Below are 21,404 nucleotides of genomic sequence, written 5' to 3'. Positions count from 1 at the left end.
TCTTGGACATGAAGCTGGAGGAGGTCATCATATTTAAGTTAGTTTTCATGAAAAATTATGACAAAGTGTGAATCATAACCAGTACTTCTTCTCAGACGTATATGCACAGGAACACACATACAGGGGAATCATTAACGTCCTTGGTAAGAAACATCATAATAATGTTGTATTTGGTATTTTCTAAAGTTCAAAGCAGTATTTTCTTTTACTGTTATTACCTAATAGAACATAATCCAAATTAAGCATTATAACTTGATGGTTACTAAATGAAAAATTCATATTTTAATATTTTACATTAATAAAATGATGAAATTATAATAGTGCTACCTAAATAAAAAAGGAGAAAATGATGTTAATAAATAGACATAAATTATTAAACTGTACCCTAACTCCTTTCCTCTATACTCATAAGCTAATGCCATGTGACCTCTCATCAAGCAGCTCCTTTTCTACAGTGGAAGAGGGCTAATACAAAGATGTAATCATGAGGCAGAGAATCCTCACTTGTAAAGAGGACATATGTATCACAACCTCCCTCCTAATGTTCGAGAGTCATTGTGAAAGAAGGGGCTGGAAATTTGTAAAAGCCAAAATGGTTGACATCTTTCATGAGACAGTCTTTGCAAGGCAGGACTGGAAAATTGTACCTAACAGTGGCTGTCTATGTGCTCAAACCCACACAAGGTGAAGTCAGCCAAAATCTCAGCGTGGAAGAGCAAAAGCTCAGGAAGCTGCTCTAATCACTGATAAGTTGTAGACAATCTTTGGCTGCTGGTGAAGAAGTTGTCAGTTTCTTCGGAGAGATGTGCACCTTGGGAGTGTACTCACACTCTAGTAGATGTTGCTAAGCCCAGGCTCACATGGCAGCTAAGAGAATTCAGTAAGGTTTTAAAAAATAACACATGTCTGAATACATATCCACTTAGGGAAATGACCTATTTTTCTCTGAGCTTACACTGGCCTTTTCAGCCATTAGCTAGAGATCTGAGCTGAGCAACTACATCCAAACTAAAATGTCAAGTGTTTTTATTTCTTGTTATTCACCAGAATGTTTTCTCACTGAACAGCCAATATTCTTCCCACAGGTGTAAGTTGTACAGAAGAGAGTCAAGATGACTCTGAAAATAGGTGAAAAGTCTAAGACCAGAATACTAGCAGATTTGTTATCAGATGTAGACTCACTTCCTGTTTGACAGGTGATCATATCTCATTGTTTGTTCACATGGTGGAAGGAACAGTAGCTATTGGGTCTTCAGAAATCACTTAACAACCGTGTATCCCTTAATACTCTCACTCTATGATCATCTTCAATGTCCATATTTTAGGGGAATTCAAATATTCAGTGTCCGTATTTTGGGGAATTCGAATATTCTAACCATAATAACAAACAAGTGCTGATGTTTAGTATGTTTTGTGTTTACTTCAAACTATATTAATGCTTTCTTTTTTGAGAAAATGTTTGTAACTACAAGGAAATATGTCCTATTAATTAACACTAGAAAATAAGTCATGGAAGCTCTCTTCTATAACTTCTATTCAATCTCTACTAAACCTAGAGGTTGGGTCTTATCATATACAACTAATGAAAAGTCTATTGCTTTCACCCATTGTGCTGTTCTTGAAGCTTCATGAATCTGCTAAAGAAAAAAACCTGGTAGCAGCTATATAATATTTTAAATTTTATTTTGTATTGTAATTTATTTACATCTCCATTGTAGTCCCCTTTCTCTTCCTCTTCCCACACTCCCTCCCTCTTCTGCCCTATTCCCTTCCCCTAGACCTCTGACAGGTGGGGTCTTCCTCCTCTGCCAACTGATGACAGTCTATCTGATATCATCTGGATAGGCCATATCCCCTTTCTCTGTGTTCCTGCAGGGCATCACCACCAAGGGGAAGAGATCAAATCAATGGCATCTGAGTTCATATCACAGGCAGTACCCTCTTCTGCACCCCCCCCTCATTCTCCACTTGGAGAATGAACTGTCCATCTGCTTTGTCTGAACCAGGAACAGGTAGGGGGGTGCATTTCTAAGTTTTCTGCTTGCAGTGCACTTGTTTGGTGCATCAGGAAATCACTGATTTTGTGTTACTTTCACAATACTAAGAAAAATATTTTTGCATGAAAAATCATAAAAAGGCATTTAGCAAGACATACTCATGAGTAAATATTAGTCCTTTAAGAATGCTTTATTACCCATACAAAAATTCAATTTATGGAAAAATTCTTGTCTCGTATTTACAAAATGACCAAGACTTACAAATCTCTTAGTTTCAAGCAACTTACCACATATACTATGACAGAGAACAAATAGATATTTTGGATAAGGGACAATGAATATTAAGTAAACATTTATTTTTTCCTTTTGAAGACCAAATTTACCAAATAAATGCAAATGGCATTGAGGTTTAATTTGTGGGGTTTCAGTCGTTAGTTTCAGCGTCAATTCATAGAGGTGCAAGAGAAGGGAAATGAACTGTGCATCTTTTACTGTTAATTTCAGTGCTGATTTACAAAGCCATCTAAGTATATAAAGTCAAAGACTGAGGTGCAACTGATCAATTTGGAAACACTTGTTCTGAAATGGTTTTGAGTTGGTGATTTTTCTATTGGGAAGAAATAATTAGAAACTTAGAGAAAAAGACTGTGTCTTATTTTTGCTTCACTGAAAAGACAGAAAAAAATTTAAGATTATGCCTAGTATTACAAAATAGATTTCCATTTCCTATGTTTTCATGTGCTTGAAGGTATTGAAAAGTAAACATATGGCTCCAGTGGAAATGTATTTGTAAATATTTGATTCTACTCATTGATGACGTGACAGCTCATATAAGGTGGCCTCTGTGGAATGATTAAATCAATCTAATCAATGTATTTGCTGAGATAGATATTTGGGAAGCATATAAAAATCTACTCCCAGAAACTTTTTCTACAAAGTCTATAATTATTGGTGCTAACCATGTGGTATAATACAGATCCAAAGCCTCTTTCCCATCTGAAAATCTTGTTCTGTATGATGAACATCTCCCTACATTTTCCACTCCCCACACAGATCTTTTTCAACTCCAAATTATTTTATATATCTGTGAATTTTAGTTCATTTAGATTTCAGAGTCCACATATGATAGAGATTACATTAGAATTTGTCTTGCAGTGCCTATCTTATTTCCAGTAGGCATAAAGTTCTAAGAAAGAAATTAGGGACACAACACCTTTCCTAATACCCACAAGTAATATAACATATCTTGGTGTAACTCTAACCAAGCAAGTGAAAGACCTGTATGACAAGAATTTCAAGTCTCTGAAGAAACTGAGGAAGATACCGGAAGATGGAAAGATCTCCCATGCTCCCATGGATAAGTAGGATTAACAATAAAAATATTCATCTTACCAAGAACAATCTACAGGCTCAATGCAATTCTCATCAAAATTACAAAACAATTATTTTCAAACCTTGGAAAAACAATAGTCAAGTTCATATGGAAAAACAAAAAGTACAAGATGGCTAAAACAATCCAACACAGTAACAGAGTTTCTGGAAGTTTTGCCAGTTCTAATTTCAAACTGTACTACACTGTAATGATTATAAAAAGCCTCATGGTTTTGGCATAAAAACAAGCAGGTTGATCAATGGAAATGAATCAAAGACTCATAAGTGTGAACTCACACACCTATGAACACTTGATTCTTGACAAAGAAGCCAAAACTATACAATGGAATAAAGACATTGTCTTTTACAAATGGTGCTGATATAACAGGATTTCTGCTTGTAGAAGAATGCAAATAATTCTATACGTATCTCCTTGCATGAAACTCAGGTCCAAGCAGATCAAAGACTAAATCTGATAGCAAGGAAAGTGGGGAATATTCTTGACTTCATTGGCAGAGGGGACGACTTCCTGAATACGACACTAAGCATACGGACTAAAATCAATTATTAATAAATGGGACTCAATGTGAAAAGATTATGTAAGGCAAAAGACTCTATCAAAAGGAAAAAAAAAAGGAGCTATAGGATGGGAAAGGATATACACTAACCTTACATCTGACAAAGGGCTGATATCCAAAAATATATAAAGAATTCAAGAAACTAGACATGAACAAACCAAGTAGTCCTATTTGAAAATGGATACAGGCCTAAACAGTGAATTCTCAACAAAGGGATCTCAATGGCTGAGAACCACTTAAAGAAATGTTCAACATCCCCGGCCACAAGAGAAATTAAAATCAAAATGACTCTGTGATTCCACCTTGTATCAGTTAGAATAGGCTAAGATCAAAGAGAAGAGGCAGCTCAAGCAGGCAAGGATTTTGAGCAAGGGTAATGCTCCTTCATTGCTACTGTTCATTCCTAGTGTGAATGGAAGCTTATACATCCACTTTCAAAATATGGTGTTTTTTTTTTTAAATTGGGACAGGTCTACCTCAGCCCACAGTTATACAACTTCTGGGCATATACCCAAAGGGCGCTCCATTATACCACAAGAAAACTACTCAACTGTGTTCATGGCAGCTTTATTCATAATACCCAGAAACTAAACACAACCTAGATGTTCCTCAACCAAAAATGGATAAAGAAAATGTGGTACATTTACACAATGGAATATTACACAGCTATTAAAACAATGACATCATAAAATCTACAGGCAAATGGATAGATTAGAAAAGGTTATCCTGAGTGAGGCAATCCAGACCCAGAAAGACAACCATGGTACCTTGTAAACTGAGTATCTATACAGGATATTAGGCATAAAATAAAGAATAAGCATGTTATAATACAGAGACCCAAAAAAACTAAGTAACAAGAGGATCAAGTCAGAATTCATGAATCTCCATGTACTATGCTCCTTGCTCTTTCTCAAATGTATATCTATATTTTTTGTTATACATATGTAATATAATACTAAGTATTTAAATATAGTTTTCTTTGTCTGTCTAATGTCTCTTGAATGTATGTGATTTCAGACCTGGTCAGTATTGGATAACCAATTTGGGAGTTCTTCCTTCAAGACTACTACCCTTTTTCAAAATTCCTAGAGTTCAAGCAGTTCTTTATCCAGGGTTGAGGCCTTGTTAGATTTCTTCTTCCATGATACATGTGTGTTGGTGCCATTCTCATTTAGATTTTGCTTAGGTAGCCGTATCAATAAGACAACAGAGTTGAGCTTCTGTGAAATTTATAGGAGAAAAAAAAATCTAACAGCAAACTTATTCTTATTCTTTCCTTCTTCTTTGCCTCCTTCTTCTCTTTCACCCCTCTTCATCCTCCTTTTTCTTTTCTTCTTCATATTGCTTTTATACTCTTTGTACTCCTCTTCCTATACTGATCCTTGAGACTTTGGTGATAGAGTTGTGTTGTATATTTAACAGATGGAGCTGGATGCTGTCTGGTCACATGTTTTCTGCCTTTGGATAAGCTATTTTCCATAATTATCTTTGTTGGAAGGAGATGTTTAATTCATGAGGAGTGAGAACTATATTAACCTGTAACAATATTAACCTGTATGTATAAGGAGAAATGTTTAGAATGTAGTTAGAAATTATGTGGATGTAACAACATGGCTCTTGTAGCTTCTCCTAGTGAAGACTGTCCCACAGTGGTTGGCTGGGTTTCCAGTAACAGACATGGTTTCCCTCTTGTTGCGAAGGCCTTTAGGTCCAATTAGAGAGCCATCAGTTAGTACCAAAATGTGCATACCACTATTTCTCCCTTACAGAATCATGTCATGTTATAGTTCATAGTAAATATCTTGGTAGGACTTTGGGTTGATTTCTTTGGTGCCTCTGACAGCATGAAAATTAATACTCAAAATGAGGCTTTTGATTCAGTTTGAGCTCAAGCTTTCCAGGTCCCATGTTCAAAGTATATGGTGTCTTCAGTGATGAGGATTTATTTTCGCTACTGGAAGGCATCTAAAAGTAACAATAATCGAATATAATACCCTAGAAGTCTCTAGAACCACCTTCAACAAGAATTCCAAAGAGTTCTTTTCATGTGTGGTGGTGTTTCTTTCTTTGTATGCTTGTTTTTAGGCACTCTATGGCTCTTGAGAGGAGCACTGTCAGCTGAGGTAGGGAAATTTCCTAAGAATGTTATATGTGTATATATATATACACACACAAACATGATTTCTACATAATTTTATGTAGGCAAAATAATAATATTAATTCTTGTGATTTTTTTCCTACTGTTATTTTACCCTTCTCTTCTTTTTATACTTATCTCCACCTATTTAAACCTTCATCCACTCTTTCAACTTTTCCCTTCAAATTTCTTGTGCTTTACCTACTCAACAATCCCATGAACTCATTGACTTGGCTGGTTTGCATCATTACTCCAGGCTCTCTATTCACCTCAGAAGATTTGGAGCTAGGACCTAAATACAACAAATGAGAATATTTTCCTTCTAGGTATGAGTTACTTTATTCAATATGATTTTTTCTAATTCTGCCTATTTATCTGCAAATGTTGTGATTTTATTTTTCTACACTCCTTTAAAGTGTTTAATAATGTATCTCAATAACATTTTCATTATCCCTTTGCCCATTGAAGGGTATTTAGGTATTTTCTAACTTATGAACAGAGTGGCAATGAACATAGGTAAGTAAGTATTTCTGAGTGTTCTTCACAAGGATTTCCACTGCAATTGGTCATTTTGCAGCCTTACTAATAGTGAATAAAGAGTCCTTTTATCCCATTTTCACTCAGTTATTTTATGTTAATTGTTTGTTGATCTATAACATTCTGACTGGGATAAAATTAAATTTAAAAATTGTTTAAACTTTCATTCTTTATATCCAAAAGACATTCTTTCTTCTATTTATTCCTTTACTTAAGAACTCTTTGATCAAATTCAGACATTGTCTTTTGAATTGGTTATTAATTTCTATTCTATAAGCTCTTTGTATATATTACAGATATTAGTCTGTCAAGTGTATATATGACAAAGTTTCTCTCCTTTTCCATGAAGTTCATCTTCACTTCATTGATTAAAAGTTTAGCTGTGCAAAGAGTTTATAGTCATACAAAGTCTCATTTGTCAAACATTGCCTTCAATCATTTCCTATTCAGAAAGCCCACTCCTATACCTGAACATTGTACCATACTGTGTCTGTTTTCTACCAGGAGTGTTAATGTTTCAGGTTTCACACTTAGGTCTTTGATCCATGTAGAATTAAAATTTTTGAGCTACATGATAGACAGAGGTCAATTTTCATCTGCATGTAGACACCAAAAATTTCCAGCACCATTTTTCATGTATTCCTGTTTTCTCTAAAATGTATAGTTAAAGAAACACTAGCTACATTGACCTGTGTGGCTGTGGTGGTTTTGTTAGAATTGAGCTCTACTTACCTGGTTTGAGTAATTCCTGCTACTAGCTTTACATAAAGAAGTCTATAATGATCTCCCCTGACACACACTCACTTGTTTGCTCTATTTCTACCTATATCTTGTTGTTTTAGAACAATTGACTTTATATTTTCTTACAGAATCTGGTAGAATTTATTTTAGGAAGCCATCTCACCCCGAGATTGTTTTTTATTAAACGACTTTTTAATTATTTTCAATCTCCTCATTTGCTATAGGTATGTTTATGATGCTGACTTCTTTGTTTACTTTGGGTAGCTTAGCTGAATCTACACATTGCCCCATTTATCTTAGATTTTCCAGATTAATGTAGGGTAGCATTTTAAAGTAATCCTTTATAATATTATAAAGGAATTTGGTATTTGTTGTAATTTTTCACTGTTCATTTCTAATTCTTGTAATGTGGGCATCTATTTCTTTCCCTTTGTTAGTTGAGCCAAAAGTCTGTCATCTTTTGTTCATGTTTAACTTCTCAAAGAAGTAATTCTTTGAGTAGTATTCACTTCGCTTGGTTTTACTTATCTGTTTTTCATAAATATTGGCTCTGGTTGTTATTTCTTGCCATCTAGTGTATTGGTTTTTGTTTGTTTGTTTGTTTGTTTGTTTGTTTCTACAAAATTTTTAGTTGCTTAATTAAGTTATTTATTTATGTTCTTTCTGATTTTATAATGGAGATACTTAGTGCTATAAATTTCCTTCCTATGACTGCTTTTAATGTGTCCCAGATGATTTGGTTACAAAAGTGTTTTTTAGATTTCTCTCCTTATCTATTCTTTGATCCATTTATCTTTTTAAAAAAAAGTTGCTTAATCTCCATTCGTTTGTCAAGTTAGTGAAGATTTGTTTGCTGTTGACTTGAAGTGTTATTGCATTGTGGTTCAGTAGACGATCTGGAGTTATTTAATCTTTATGACTTTGTTAAAATCTGTTTTATGTTTCAGAACGTGGTGTATCGTAGAGGACCACAGTGAATGTATATATTTTTTCATGCTTTGGGGGAATACCGTGCAAAAGTATGTTAAATCCAAGTGATAGTCTTTTATGATGATGTTGCTTTACTTAGTTTCTATCCAAATATCCTCTATATTGGAGAAAGAAAGACATTGGAATCACCGAATTTTTCTTTTTTTTTTTATTAATTTCAGCATATATATTTATATTATTACATGTGAATAAAATAAATTACATACAGCAGGAAGAACCATGAGATAATCAGGAGTTATATAGATGTTACATTTATAGTGATTTGGGTATTGGTATTTGTCAAAATTGAAGAAAACATCTTTCTTATTGTCTCAGGTCTAAATTTATGAATGAAACTCAGTATCTATCACATCTCATGTCTATTAACTTGAAACATCTATCTTGATCTAAAAACATCTTAACCACTAATCAGCTAAGCTTAATTGTAAGACTAAATTATCTGGTCTTCAACCGTCTCAGAGACTTGAGAAGGGATAAAATTTAAATACCTGAGTGAACAGGAAGTGCAGGTTAGCAGCTTCCAAAAAGAAAAAATGACTGCGACAGTTTACTACCTGAATAGTCACCCAACACTCCGTATAACATTGGAGCACCATCTTTGGCCTTCTAGCCCAATATCTCTGACAGTTATATTTGCAAGGCAGCAACTACTGAGGACTTGCTTATCCTGTCTTTTCAGAGTTCAGCCATGGACTCTGCCTATATCTAAGCTTCCCCATTTTTAGACAGAATTCTGTCTGTGGCAGAAACGAGGACATTTGGCCCAGTGTCTGATTTGCCACATTTGAAGCCACCTTGGTAAGGAAGTTCTTTGATGTTGATCATCTTCTTTGAGGTAGGCTGGGTTTTGCCAGGAGTTAACTTGTCTTGTTGTCAAAGAATCTTTAGAATAATAAAAACATCTTTAAATGCTATATTCTGTAGGTCTCTAAAGCTTTTGAAGACCTTGTTTAACTATGTATCTATAGAATCGTATCTATCTGTTAGACCTAGGATATATATTCTTGTGATAAAATTAGACTAGTTTTTGACATGACCATGTTTTGCATCAACATATAAAATTCTATACCAATGAATTAAAAATAACCTTATTTGTGAGTGACAAGGCCTTGAGTTGAGGAGTATATTCAATAATATACATTTTGATCTATCCTCCCTCAATATTGCAATATCCCCCTTTCTCTCTTTTCAGCTCCTATCTCCTTACCTACAAAAGAGAGATACAGAAAAAGAGAGACATGCATGAGTCCAACCTAGTTCTCTTCAAGACCAATAATAACTTATAACCGCCTCCCAATGAAAATAAGTATCTGTATCCCAAGAGAGGAAACAGAAACCTACACAATCCCCCTTAGAAGAAATGGCATGTCATTGTCTTAAGGTTTCTTCAGACTGATTTAGGGCAAATAATACCTTTGAAGCCTCCCCCCAACATGCACACTACAAAAAATGGGGAAAAGGGTTAAGTAAACCAGGGATAGCATTTGTGGTCCAGTTCTAAATGCTGAGAAATCCCAGTCTTAATAGGAGTCCTGTGTGCGACAGTCTGAAATGCTGGACCAATTGTGATTAGATGCTTTCTAAAATGCTGTCCTGGAAGCTGTCCAACTCTGATGGGTGGCAGCAACTGAGGAGCCTGGGGTATAACCTGGAGGATGCAGGATGTCAGCATGTAGCATGCTGAGAGCAATGAATCCTGTCAGGTCTGACCCAGCATCAGTGTCAGGTTCTTTTGTTCTGAAAACATAATTTCTTACATGCATTACACAGTTCTAACACTATAATTGTATAAGGTGTGCAGGATATACAGAACAATTAAAGCTGGTTCTCTGCTCATTGTACGAGCAGAAATAAGCCATCTGCAAATCTTCCTTCATGCCATAATAAGAATGGCCTCTAATAATAAGTCATACTATATTTGTCACCAACATAAAACCTTGTCTATACATAACATTTGTATTTCAGCCAGTCTCAGAGCTATTTCCATGTAGTTGAATTAGCAATATAAATTACCTGCTTGTTCTGTAGTTTGAATTCATTACATCCTGATTGCAGCCCCTTCCTCATCAGCTCCCAATCCCACCCCCCTCCCTCATTACCTCTCAATCCCATACCCTTCCTCATTGCCTTTTCTTCCCTCCCCTAGTCCTTAGAAGAGGGAGCCCTCCTCCCCTAACATTTGACTTCAGCTTATCCATTGTCCTCTGTACTACATGGAACCTCTTCCTTTGTGGCCTGACAAGGTCACTCTACAACTTTTAGCACTCTTCCCATTTCCCAGCTCGAGTCTTGGTAATTGCTCTATCCCCATCCCCTGATGGGTGGAGTCTCTCAGAGGATGTCTGTGTTGGCCTAAAATCCACACATAAGTGAGTATACCATGCATGCCTTTTGGGGTCTGGGTTATCTCACTTAGAATGATCATTTCTAGTTCCGTCCATTTGTCTGCAAAATTCAAGATTTCCCTGTTTTTAATAGCTGAGTAGTATTCCGTTGTGTAAATGTACCACAGTTTCTTTATCCATTCTTCGACCGAGGGACATCTAGATTGCTACCAGATTCTGGCTACTATGAATAAAGCTGCTATGTACATAGTAGAGCAAATGTCTTTGTTGTATGGTGGAGCATCTTTCGGATGTATTCTCAGGAGTGCTATAGCTGGGTCTTGGCATAGAATTATCCCCAATTTTCTGAGAAAGAGCCATATTGATTTCCAAAGTGTTTGTACAAGTTTGCACTCCAACCAGCAATGGAGGAGTGTCCCCCTCTACACATCCTCACCAGCGTGTGCTGGGACTCGTGTTATTGATCTGTGTCATTTGGATAGCTGTAAGATGGAATCTCAAGGTCGTTTTTATTTGCATTTCCCTGATGGCCAGGGATGATGAGCTTTTCTTTCGATGTTTCTTTTTTTTTTTTTTTTAATATTCATACTTTTAATGCTTATAAAATTAACAGATTCTAGCTCCTACCTATTTATTTGCTGAAGTTAACTTTTTTTTTTATTCTTGTTACATCTCAATGTTTATCCCATCCCTTGTATCCTCCCATTCCTCCCCCCCCCCCATTTTCCCATTATTCCCCTCCCCTATGACTGTTCCTGAGGGGGATTACCTCCCCCTGTATATTCTCATAGGGTATCAATCATTTGTTATTCTTCTATTGAGAATTCCCTGTTTAGTTCTGTACACCATTTTTTAAATTGGATTATTTGGTTTGGTGGTGTTTAATTTCTTGAGTTCTTTATATGTTTTAGATATTAGCCCTTTTTGGGGGTTGCTAAGGATCGTTTCCCGTCTGTTGTCTGTCACTTTGTTTCTTGACAGTCTCTTTTGCCTTACAGGAGCTTTTCAGTTTCATGATGTGCCATTTAATAATTGTTGATCTTAGAGCCTGACTTGTTGGTATTCTGTTCAGGAAGTTGTCTCCTATGCCAATGAGTTCTAGGTTCTTTCCCACTTCTTCTAGGAGATTTAGTGTGTCTGATTTTATTTTGAGGTCTTTAATCCACTTGGAATTTAGTTTTGTACAGGCTGATAAATATGGATCTATTTGCATTATTTACAAGTAGACATTCAGTTAGCCCAGCACCATTTGTTGAAGATGCTGTCTTTTTTCCATTCTATGGTTTTGGCTTCTTTGTCAAAATATCAAATGACCACAGGTGTGTAGATTTATTTCTGGGTCTTCAATTTGATTCTACTCATCAACTGGCCTATTTCTATGCCAGTACCATGCCATTTTTATTACTGTTGCTCTATAGTACAACTTGAAATCAGGAATGGTGATTTCTCCAGCAGACCTTTTATTGTACAGGATTGTTTTAGCTATCCTGTTTTTTTTTTTTCCATATGAAGTTGAGAATTCATCTTTCCAGTTCTGTAAAATATTGTGTTGGTATTTTGATAGGGATTGCATTGAATCTATAGATTGCTTTTGGTAGGATGCCCATTTTTGCTATGTTGATTGTGCCAGTCCACTAGCATCGGAGATCTTTCCATTTTCTGTGATCTTCTTCCATTTCTTTCTGCAGAGACTTGAAGTTTTTTTCATATAAGCCTTTTACTTGCTTGGTTAGATTACACCAAGATACTTTATATTATTTGAGACTATTGTGAAGGGTGTGCTTTTCCTAATTTCTTTCTCAGTCCATTTGTCATTGTATACAGGAGGGCTACTGACTTTTTTGTGTTAATTTTTTATCCTGCCACTAAGTTGGATTTGTTTATCAGCTGTAGGAGTTCTTTGGTAGAATTTTGAGGGCCATTGATGTATATTATCATATCATCTGTGAATAGTGAGACTTTAACTTCTTCCTTTTCTATTTGTATCCTCTTGATCTCCTTTACCTATCTTATTGCTCTGGCTTGGACATTGAGTACTATATTGAAGAGAAATGAAGAATGGATAGCCTTGTCATGTCCCTGATATCAGTAGGATTGATTCAAGTTTTTCTCTATTTAGTTTGGTGTTGGCTATAGGCTTGCTGTATATTGATTGCCTTTACTGTGTTTAGGTGTGTGCCTTGTATCTCTCTAAGACTTTTAACAAGAAAAGGTGCTGGGTTTTTTTTTTTTTTCAGCATCTAAAGAAATGATCATGTGGGGTTTTTCCTTCAGTTTGTTTATATGGTTGACTACTTTGATGGATCTCCATATATTGAACCATCCATGCAAGTCTAGTATGAAGCCTACTTGGTCATGATTAATATGATTTTTGATGCACTCTTGGATTTGGTTTGCCAGAATTTTATTGAGTATTTTTTGCATTTATGTCCATAAGGTAGATTGATCTGAAATTCTCTTTCTTTGTTTGGTCTTCATGTGGGTTAGGTATTAAGGTGACTGTAGCTTTATAGAATGAGTTTGGTAGTGATCATTCTGTTTATACTTTATGGAATAGTTTGAGAAGTAGTGATATTAGTTTTCCTTTGAAGGTCTTGTGTAATTCTGCACTGAGTCCTTCTGGCCCTGGGCTTTTTGTGTTGGGATACTTTTGATGACTGCTTCTATTTCCCCTGGGGATATAGGACTATTTAATCTGCTTGCCAGATCTTCATTCAACATTGGTAAGTGGAACTTATCAAAGAAATTTTCTATTTCATTTAGATTTTCAAATTTGTGGCATATAGGTTTTTGAAGTAAGACCTAATGATACTTTGGATTTCCACAGTGTCCATCATTATGTCTCTCTTTTCAATTCTGATTTGGGTACTCTCCCATTGCCTTTTGGCTAGTTTGGCCATGGGTTTGTCTATCTTGTTGATTTTCTCAAAGAACAATCTCTTGGTTTTGTTGATTCTTTGAATTGTTTTCTCTGTTTCTAATTTGTTGATTTCAGCTCTGAGTTTTATTATTTCTATTTGTCTACTCCTCTTGGGTGTGTCTGCTTCTTTTTTCTAGAGTTTTCAGGTATTCCATTAAGTTGCTTGTATGCAATATCTTCAATTTCTTTATGAAGGCACCCAGTGCTATGAACTTTCCTCTTAGCTATGAACTTCCCTCTTAGCATTGCTTTCATTGTGTCACAAAGGTTTGAATATGTTGTGCCTTCATTTTCATTTAATCCTATGAAGTTTTTAATTTCTTTCTTTATTTCATTCCTGACCCAGCAGTCACTGAATAAAATATTGTTCAGTTTCCATGTGTTTATAAGCTTTTTGTTAATTCTATTGTTGTTGATGTTCAGCTTTAGGCCATGGCAATCGGTTAGAATGCAGGAGATTATTTCAATTTTTTTTTATTTGTTGAGCCTTGTTTTGTGACCAATTATATGGCCAATTTTGGAGAAGGTTCCATGTGGTGCAGAGAAGAAGGTATATTCTTTTTGATTTGGGTAAAAAGTTCTGTGGATGTCTGTTAGGTCCATTTGACTCATGACCTCTGTTAGCTTGATTATTTCTCTATTTAGTTTATGCATTGAAGACCTATTCACTTGTGAAAGTGGAGCGTTGAGATCTCCCACTATTATTGTACTGTGATTGATGTGTGACTTAAAATTTAAAAGTAATTCTTTTATAAACACTAGTGCCCTAGTATTCAGGGCATAGATATTCAGGATAGTAAGGTCCTCTTGGTAGATCTTTTTCTTTTATAAGAATAAAGTTTCTTTCTCCATCTTTCTTGATCAATCTTAATTGAAAGTCTACTTTATCAGATATTAGAATGGCTGTTCCTGGCTGCTTCTTGGATCTGTTTGCTTGGAAAATCTCTTTTAGCCCTTTATTCTCAGGTAATGTCTATCTTTGTTGCTGAGATGTGTTTCTTGAATGCAGCAAATGATGGATCTTGTTTTTTTGCATCCATTTTGTTATCCTGTGTCTTTTTAATGGGGAGTTGAGGCCATTGATGTTGAGAGATATTAGTGACAAATAGTTATTGGATCCTTTTATTGTGGGGTTGTTGGTGATTGTGTGTGGCAATGCCTGTTTTGGTTGTGTTATTTTAAGATTATATATATGCTGTGTTATCTTGGGTGTGGTTAACCTCATTGCTATGGAGTTTTCCTTCTATTCTATGTAGAACTAACTGGGTTGGTGTTTAGATATTGTTTAAATTTGGTTTTGTCATGGAATATCTTATTTCCTCCATCTATGGCGATTGAAATTTTTGCTGGATATAGTAGTCTGGGTTGGCAACTGTGGTCTTTTAGTGTCTGGATGACTTCAGGCCAGGCCCTTCTGGCTTTCATGGTCTCTGTTGAGAAGTCAGATACAATTGTGATAGATCTGCCTTTATATGTTGCTTGGCCTTTTTCTCTTGCTGCTTTTAATATCTTTTCTCTGTTCTGCAGATTTAGTGTCTTGGTTATTATGTGGCAGGAGGAATTTCTTTTCTGGTCTAGCCTATTTGATATTCTGTAGGCTTCTTTTATAGTCAAGAGTATCTATCTCTTTAGGTTGGGGAAATTTTCTTCTATCATTTTCTTGAAAAGATTTTCTTGCCCTTCGGGCTTTGCTTTCCCCTTTTCATCTGCTCCTATAATCTTGAGGTTACACTTTCTCATAATGTCCTTGATATCTTGGATGTTTTATGTCGCAAATTTGTCTGTTTTAATATTTTCCTTGAGAGATGTATCAAATTTTTATACTGTATCTTCAGCCTCTGAGAGTCTCTCTTCAATATGTTAGATTCTGTTGGTTATACTTGTCTGTTGGATTCCTGATTACATCTTTAATTGTTCCATTTTGAGGGTTCCTCAGGGGTCCCATACTCTTTCCTGTATTTGGAGTAGCACAGGGTGTTCGAAGTTTGTGCCTTCTAGAATAAGGGGCCTGTCCATTTGCAGTGAGGGAAAGGCTTGGTGCTCCCGATTAACAAATCAGTCTGTTTCACAGCCTCAGTTACTCTGCCTTCTAGACACAGTTTATATTGAGCACCGCCATCTTGTCAGATCCTTCCAAACACATTTAATGAGTTGATTTAATCTGTGTCTTTAATTCCAGTAGTACACTTTTTCTGATATTGGATGCAATACAATTGGTGAGTATATGTTTAAGATAGTAATGTCTTTTTAGGCACTTGTTCCCTATATTAGTTCAATGTTGATTTTGTCAGATATTAGAGTAGTAACTTCTCCTTCCTTCCTGGCCCCATTAGATTGGAGTGTACTTTGTCTGCCTTTTCATGCCAAACTTAAAAACATAAATGTGTTTCTTGTAGACAACAGATAGGTAAATTGTGTTTCTTATCTATGTAGCCAGCCGTTGTTTTTTGACTGAAGAGTTGGGGGCTTTAGTTATTGTTGAAAATATGTACTGACTGCAATTATTGTACTGTTAATTTGTGGTGGTCTTGCTTGTCTTCTCAGTGGTACTTTATTTTGCACACAGAAAAAAGAGCACATATAGTTGAGTTCTTTGGACCTCCTAAGAAATCAACCTTTGCATTATGATAAGAAAACTAATTTTGATTTAAAAATCAAAATAAATTTAAATATATATTAGTTAAATTAACAATAAAAAAGCTTTTACTTTTTAATTTATTTTTGGTATTGTTATACAATTATAACATTTTTTCTTACCATTGCACTCTGTAAAACCTTCTGTACATTTCTATTGGCTCTTTTTCAAATGCATAGCCTTTTTATACATCAGTCATTAAAATAAACATATCTGTGTATTTATTAGTAATAATCATATATATTTTTAATTATATTATAATAAACATATATATATATATATATATATATATATATATATATATATATATATATATATTCCTAATTATAATGTGTTCATTCTGTCTGTGTTACTTGTATATTTATGCTTTAAGGGCAGAACATTCAGTATTAGATGAACAATTTGTGTGCTTTTCCCAGGAGAAGGCTATTTCTCCCATTCTAAGCATTCCTTGTTTGCATGTAGTTCTTTTGTAAAGTTCAGGTCCCTAGGCCTTCTCCCATCCACTTTGTCATGCCTATTCATGGTTTTCTTAGTAAGCACATATACAGGTAATCATCTTGGGAAGCTTTTTGGGTGTAGCTTCTAGAATTACTAAGAGAAACAACCTTAAAACAAATTCTCTGATCTTCTGGTACTTACAATTTTTCTGTACCCTATTCTCCAGTCTTTATTAAGCCTGAGATATAGGAATATTTTGGACATGTCTCTATTAAGACTAGAGTCCACATTTCGGCATTTTGTTTGGTTATAAAAGAATCAGCTGGGTTAATAGAAATCATAAAATAGGAGAGAATCTTTGTCAGCTACACACCGGATAGAGGATGAATATTAAGAATATATAAATAACTCAAAATAGAAACAAAAACAGTAAACAAGCATACAAATGACCCATTTGAAAAATGTGCTTGAGACCTGAACATAGAGTTCTCTAAAGATGGAAAAAATGTCTAATAATCATCTCAAAATGTCTCTATCTTTAAAAAGTTCTATTATTCTTTCTGATGCCTGCTCTGTTTGATGGAATTAATCATACGAATTTTGATATCATTTTAAACTTTTTTTAAAATTCTATTTTATTAATTTATTCATATTACATCTCCATGGTTATCCCCTCTCTTGTATCCTCCCAATCCTCCCTCCCTCTCATTTTCCCCTTACTCCCCTCCCCTATGATTGTGACTGAGGGGGACGTCCTCCCCCTGTATATGCTCATAGGGTATCAAGTCTCTTCTTGGTAGCATGCTATCCTTCCTCTGAGTGCCACCAGGTCTCCCCATTCTGGGGACATGCTCAAATATGAGGCACCAGAGTATGTGTGAAAGTCAGTCCCCAGTCTCCGCTCATCTGTGGAGAATGTCCTGTCCATTGGCTAGATCTGGGTAGGGGTTTGAAGTTTACGGCCTGTATTGTCCTTCGCTGGTGCATAGTTTGAATGGGACCCCAGGGCCCAAATCAGCCTATCATAATGTTCTTCTAGCAGGTTTCTAGGATCCTCTGAATCCTTCAACTTTGCCATTCTCCCATGATTCTCTCATCTAGAGTCCTAATAGGGTGTCCTCCCCTCTGTCCCAGTTCCCTGGTTAGTGAAGACTTTCATGGGACATGCCCCTTGGGCTAGTATGCAGATATAAGTGAGTATATACCATTTGACTCTTTCTGCTTCTGGGTTAACTCACTCATTATGATCATTTCTAGTTCAATCCATTTGTCCACAAATTTCGGGAATTCCTTGTTTTTAATAGCTGAGTAGTATAACCCCTTTCAGTTTCTCTTTTGACTAACTCTAGTCTTGGACTTGTTTTGTGCACAAGACAATGGAAACTTAATATATGGAAATGTAGGGTAGAATGGATATTCTCCCTTCTTTTTCCTTCTTGTGTCAAGCATACTAGGAAATCAAGTTCTATGCAATACCAAGTAGCTCAGCTGTCTCAAAGATGGCTGCCATATAACAGCCACCATCAAACATGTAAGGAAAATATAGGCAGTAAACTTCGAACCCCTACTGAGACTAGCTGATGGCCAGGACATTCTCCATTGAGTGGAGAAGGAGATCTGACTTTCACACAAGCTCTGGTCCCATCTCTGACCATGACCCCTGGATGGGGAGGCATGGTGGCACTCAAAGGAAGGATAGCAAGTAAGCAAGAAGAGACTCGATACCCTAAGAGCATATATGGGGGGGGGGAGGAGGTCCCCTTCAGTCAGAGTCATAGGGGAGGGGAGTAGGAGGGAAGCGGGAGGGAGGGAGGAATGGGAGGATACAAGGGATGGGCTAACAATTGAGATGTACTATAAATAAATTAATAAAACAAAAAATAAAGAAACTAAAAATAACAAAAAACAAAAAAAAAGAACATTGAACTTTAACACTACAAAAAGAGAATAATAACACTTAAAAAAATAGCCCAATAAAAATGCTTAGTCAGCTTGTAGAGAGATGTCACAGACCCATGAGGAAGCCCAAGTGAAGTCAGAAGAAGCATGCAGCCAACCGACATGTTTTTGAGATCTTCTTAACCATTAAATACCATATTAGACTGATATAGGATGTTTGATCAAAATACAATTGTTATTCCAGTATTTACTTCTTGATTCCCTTTCTCTGCACAGTGAGAATCCGAGAAATGCCTCTGAAAATGAGCTACAGCACATGGCTCAAGGAAATTTTTGTTTATGAGTTCACAGAACAATGCCAGCTCTAACCCACAATACAAACATAGAAGAAATTTATGACTTGAAATTACCATCAAAAATATGTGCTTAACGTTTGATTGCTGATTTAAAACATTGTTCTTAGTGACTCTAAATATATAACAGAAAGACATATATTCAGAACTTCAATTTGTATATCCCACAAATTCTGATGCCTTTAATCACTTCAATTTCAGTTTTCTACACTTTAATCTACATTACTCTTTTATTTTTATTTATTTTTTTTTTGGACTTGTTGACACCCATTCTTTCTTTGAACCCTATCCATGACCTCATAGATGATTTCTGTTTTTTGGTTTTTTTTTTTTCCAAGACAGGGTTTCTCTCTGTAGCCTTGGCTGTCTTGGACTCACTTTGTAGATCAGGCTGGCCTCGAACTCACAGCAATCTGCCTGCTTCTGCCTCCTGAGTGCTGGGATTAAAGCTGTGCCCCACCACTACTGGCATAGATGATTTCTTATACTTCTATATGTTAAGACATTCACTTTCTCTTTTTAGCATTCTACTTACAATACATGCTTATGTTTTTTTAAATCAGCATTTTCTGTTATTTATCTAAAATTACCTACCTCGCTCTTAAAATCTGACAAGCAGAAGCACTCCTCATTTAGTTTAATTTTTGTCCACACTTAGTAACCCAAAAAAAAAGCTTAATAATGAATCTGAAAATGAAAGAATAAATTTAATTTAAATATATTACAAAATCTTATTAAAACTAATTTAAACATTGAACATTGTTCTTAAGCAACGTATTGAATAAAGTAACATTAAAACAGTAAAGTTTCTTAATTACCCTCATCTTCTTGACAGAGATGTTCATGGAATATCTCTCCCTGACTGATAGCATTGATCACATGCTGAATGGTCCATTCCAGGAATGTACTCTCAAACAAATACATGACTCATCTCTCCACCAAGATCTACTTCTAGTCACTTATCCAAATGGAACATTATTTCTTAAAGGTGATCTCTTGGCCTCTGAAGACTTATTCATTCACAGAATATGGCATCAGCAAAACCATTCTTTCTGTTTTTTTCCCCTAAATATTGGAACATTATAGTTATGACACATACCTCACCACAGTCAAAAATATTTTTCTCAGAGGTCTGTGAATCTACATTTCCCCTACTTTTGCCCAGCCTTGGCTTCTTTGGCTTTGAATCTTCTTTCTTTGTGAGGTAACTTTTTTAGACTATCAAATTAAAGTGTCTTTGTAAAGTTTTTTTCTTACCCCAAGATTGCCCTGGTGTAGTGTTAGTTAGTACATGTCAAACATCACAGGTTGGGACTGGAGAGGTATAAAAGGAATCTCTTCTGTCTGTGTGGAAGTATCCCCTGTAAATAAAAAGCTAATGGCCTGTTAGCTGAGACAGGGAATATGGAGGTGGGAGTTCTGGAGGGTGGCAGGGAGAGAGAGAGAGAAAGAGAGAGAGAGAGAAAGAGGAGAGAGAGAGGAGAGAGAGGAGAGAGAGAGACAGAGAGAGAGAGAGAGAGAGAGAGAGAGAGAGAGAGAGAGAGAGAGAGAGAGAGAGAGAGAGAGAGATGAATTCTAGGAGATAGTCAGAGAAATGGGATTTGCCCTGGGACTCTGAAGAAGATGGACATATGATACTGAGCACAGGTAACCAGTCACAGGGAAGAACAAAGAACAGAATAAATGGGATATTAGTTCTGAACAAGTCAGGGAATGTCTAACTAGGCTTTTGTAAATATATTTTCTGGTAAGGCTCAGAGTTGTTATTTTGGGATCTGGGGTGTGGGAGGAAAATATGCTTTTACAGAGAGGCCTGATGGAAAGATGTAGCTGTGGTCTGACTCTAGATCCACATCAGGGAAACAGCTACGGTAATAGCCAGGGTCATTCGTTCACTCTCCAGAAAAGCGTGTTTCCAAGCGAGCATTTAGCAGCCCTAGAATTCCTTCATTTCCTTTGTCCTTTTAGAAGCCTTTTTGTTGTGGTGTGTAATAGCCAATGAAGGGAACACTCCAATGCTGGGTAAAGGGACTGTGTCGTTCTCAGCAAAAATTATTCACTGAACTATTATGAGCTGCTGCCTCTGGATCCACTCCTATGTCTCATTGCTCAAATAACATGTGATAGCATCATTTCCAAACACAGAGAGTATATCACCTTCAAATGCCAGAAATTTGCTACATATTTTGTTTTGGAAAAAGCCCAGGGCTGGTTAGTTTTTCAAAAGTGTGAAAATTGAGTGGTCTAAAGACATCACAGCCCTTAGACACAAGAAACTGAGCAGCAATGAGGGCACTATAGCTTAATGTTAAAAATACATATACAGTGTCATGACTGCCATAATGATTTTACAGAAAAGGGCAAATAAGTTAATTTTTATTTGCGTTTCTGTTATTTAAATACAAAATTTATCTAACATTTAAAAACTTTAAATATTGAGTGTAGCTAAAATGTTTAAAT

Source organism: Acomys russatus, chromosome 30 (assembly GCF_903995435.1).
Source record: "Acomys russatus chromosome 30, mAcoRus1.1, whole genome shotgun sequence".
Taxonomy (NCBI): Eukaryota; Metazoa; Chordata; class Mammalia; order Rodentia; family Muridae; genus Acomys; species Acomys russatus.
Note: the sequence above shows the minus strand (reverse complement) of the source record.